This window comes from Chelonoidis abingdonii, chromosome 4 (genome assembly GCF_003597395.2).
Source record: "Chelonoidis abingdonii isolate Lonesome George chromosome 4, CheloAbing_2.0, whole genome shotgun sequence".
In the NCBI taxonomy this organism is placed as follows: Eukaryota; Metazoa; Chordata; order Testudines; family Testudinidae; genus Chelonoidis; species Chelonoidis abingdonii.
In genome coordinates this window covers 155514955-155518761 of record NC_133772.1, presented here as the reverse complement: position 1 = coordinate 155518761, position 3807 = coordinate 155514955, and positions in this window count along the sequence as shown.

Genomic DNA, 3807 nt, shown 5'->3' with positions numbered 1-3807 from the left:
AAAAAGACAGAGAACAAAGCCAAAAACCTCCAGAGGTTCCCACCCTTACTTTTGAAAAATCCGGTTTCCTGACTGGTCCTCTGGTCAGGTGTTTGGTTCCCTTTGTAAACCCTTTACAGTAAAAGAAAATTAACCCTTACCGTACCTATCTACTTATGACACCCCCAATCACTCCAGCTCCCTACCCTCAGTCGCTTGCTCTCCTCCACCTTCACTGACTTTCACTGGGCTGGGGCAGGGGGCTGGAATGTGGGGAGGAGGGGGAGAGGGCTCCAGCTGGGGGTGCAGGGTCTGGAGTGGGGCCAAAAATGAGGGATTCAGGGTATGGGAAGGGGCTCTGGGCTGGGGCAGGGGGTTGGAGCGGGTGAGGCTCTGGCTGAGGGTGAGGGTTCTGGGATGGGGATAGAGGTTTGGGGTGCAGGAGGAGGTTCTGAGTGCAGGCTCCAGGAGGGAGTTTGGGTGCAGGATGGGGCTCAGGGCTGGGGCAGAGGGTTGAAGTGCAGGTGGGGGTGCGGTCTCTGGGAGGGAGTTTGGATGCAGGATGGGGCTCAGTGTTGGGGCAGGGGGTTGGGGTGCAGGTGTGGGTGCAGGCTCTGAGAGGGAGTTTGGGTGCAGGAGAGGGCTCAGGGTTGGGGCTGGGGTTGGGATGCAGGAGGGGGTGTGGGCTCCAGCTGGGTGGCACTTACCTCAGGTGGCTCCGGATCGGTGGTGCAGCGGGCTAAGGCAAGCTCCCTGTCCCTGCCTGACGTGGCTCTGTGCTGCTCCCAGAAGCGGCCAGCATGTTTGGTCCCTAAGCAGAGGTGTGGCCAGACAGCGCTGCGTGATACGCACACTCACACCTGCAGGGGCTGCTCCCGCAGCTCCCATTGGCTGCGGTTCCTGACCAATAGGAGCTGCAGAGCTGGGGCTGGGGGCAGGGGCAGCACACAGAGCTTCCCTGATCGCTTCTGTACCTAGGAGCCACAGGGAAATGCCGGCTGCCTCCAGGAGCTGCACAGAGCTGGGGCGCCTTAGCCCAAACTTTTAATCACCCTGTCAGCAGTGCTGACCAGAGCTGCCATGGTCCCTTTTCGACTGGGTGTTCAGGCTGAAAACCAGACGCCTGCCAACCTTACTCCCAACTCCTGCTCTGACCACTAGGTTTTGACAAATAGGGAGAATGGGTGAATAGGTGAAAAGGCTCTTTCCACTCACCCAACCCCTAGGATATAAGGGGAGATACACTTTATTTTTGGTGGAAGGTGGTGACCATGGTCCTGCGGTCCACCCTAAAGAAGCCAGAGGGGCGGGGGAAGAGGCCTACTGGCCATCTGCTGATCATACCAGAGTGGTGGGAGCAGGCCACAAGACCTGCCCACCTAAAGTCAACCCCTTGTAGTAGGAAATTGTTGGAGGAGGGAGTTGAGTAAGGATGGAGGATCACATGGCTTCGTAGCAGCTTCCATTGGAGCAACAGGAATCTGGTCTCTCAATCCCTGATAATTAAGAAATTCCTGTAAAAATAATTGAAATGTAATGGCCCTTTGGCAGTCAGGGGCTCTGTTACAAAGCATATTGTGTGTGTTTCCTTAACAGCTCGAGTTGCCAGGCATCCAATTTTCAGTCAGAATGCCTGGTTGAAAAGGGACCCTGGGAGCTCCGTTCAGCACTGGGGGCCGTTAAAAGTTCGGTCGGTGGCTCAGCGGGGCTAACGCAGGCTCCCTGCCTGCCGTGGCTTTGTGCAGCTCCCGGAAGCAGCTGGCATTTCCCTTTGGGCCCTGGATGCAAGGAAGACCAGGGAAGCTACACATGCTGCCCCTGCCCCCCAACACTGGCTCTGCAGCTCCCATTGACTTGGAGCACTACCTGGCTGTGCCACTGTCTAGGGGCCAGACATGCTGGCCACTTCTGGGAGCAGTGCAGAGCCAGGCAGGCAGGGAGCCTGCCTTAGCCCTTCTGCGCCACCGACCAGGAGCCACCTGAGGTAAGTGCCACCCTGCTGGAGCCAGTTGAAATATCTTGTACAAGAGGTTCTTGTTTCTCTCCGTTTGCATCTAGTTGTATTTCTAGTTCTGTACTGTTAGCTGGATTGTGCTTGAAATGGCCCACCAGTTTTCTACATTTTGCCAGCATGTTTTCAAAGCCGCTATCACTGAGTGCTACCGTAGTGGATCGCTGCAGACTGGGCATGATGCACGTCATTTATTCAAAAGGCAAATAACTGGCTGCGGTCATTATATTACATGCACTGTCAATATTAACTGCTGTTACTTTTTCCTGAATGTGCCGTTCTTTCGCAAAATCCAAGAAAGGCTCTGCACATGTTTCAGCATGTTTCTGTTCAGTATGCGTTCCCATTAAAGCAAATGACTGCAGTGTCCATGCAGCATCAATAGGTTTGCCATGACTCCAAGATAGCTGTGATTGCTCAAGGATGTCCAGTGATCACCAGTAAAACAATAGCTAGTGCATTTTTCAGAAGCTCCAACTTTGTAGTCTTCTCGTTGTAATATGGAGGGTAGGGATAGGATACAGAGGGACCTAGACAAATTAGAGGATTGGGCCAAAAGAAATCTGATGAGGGTCAACAAATGCGGAGTCCTGCTCTTAGGACAGAACAATCCCATGCACTACAACAGATGAGGGACCGAATGGCTAGGCAGCAGTAGGGTGACCAGAGATCAAGTGAGAAAAATCGGGATGGGGGAGGGGGGTAATAGGAGCCTATATAAAAAAAAGACCCCAAAATCGAGACTGTCCCTATAAAATTGGGACATCTGGTCACCCTAGGCAGCAGTTCTGCAGAAAAGGACCTAGGGGCTACAGTGGACAAGAAGTTGGATATGAGTCAAGTGTGCTGTAGGGCTGTATAAGTAGGGGCATTGCCAGCAGATCGAGGGAGGTGATCATTCCCCTCTATTCAGCATCGGTGAGGCCTCATCTGCAGTACTGTGTGCAGTTTTGGGCCCCACACTACAAGAAGGATGTGGAAAAATTGGAAAGAGTCCAGCAGAGGGCAACAAAAATGATTAGGGGGCTGGGCACATGACTTATTGAGGAGAGGTCTGAGTGAGAACTGAGATTATTTGTTGCAGAGAGGAAGTGAGGATTGATAGCTCTTCAACTACCTGAAAGGGGATTCCCAAAGAGGCATGGATCTAGACTGTCAGTGGCAGCAGACTGACAATACAAGGCATGGTTCTCAAGTTGCGTGGGGAGGTTTTTATGCTTGTTGAATTGGAAAACTTTTTCAGAGAGGGTGTGAAGCACTGGAATGGGTTACCTTAGGGAGGATGGTGAACCCTCCTAAGCTGTTTCCACCCCCTGATAAGGTGGTTTTTTAAGGTCAGACTTGACAAAGCCTGGTGGGATGATTTAGTGGGGGTGTCCTGCTTTGAGCATGGAGGTTGGTACTAGGAACCTCCTTGAGGTCCTATTACACCTGACTGTATTCTAATGACATTCTAATAGCTAGGTCGTGTATTCATGATGCATGGTCCTCAGCTAAGGCATGTGTATGATGACTGGAGATGCAATTTGAATACCCATCTTAGCTCCTCTGTCGTTTTCAATGTGAGTTGGTCTGCAGTCGTAGCTATCTCCACTTTGCAATAGCATCGGTTTAAGCTTGTGTGTACTTTCGTTTGATCCATGGGCTTGAAGCGATTCCTGCAACTTAAAGCGTACTTTGTGTCCCAGGCTGGCGGATTCACTTGCTGACAGTGGATAATCAGTATGCATAAGAACTGGAGGCAAAGATGTTTAGTGTAGGTTTGTTAGCTGCGAGTTTGAAGTCTTCATTGTGATATTGAAAGCTCAGCTCTGCAA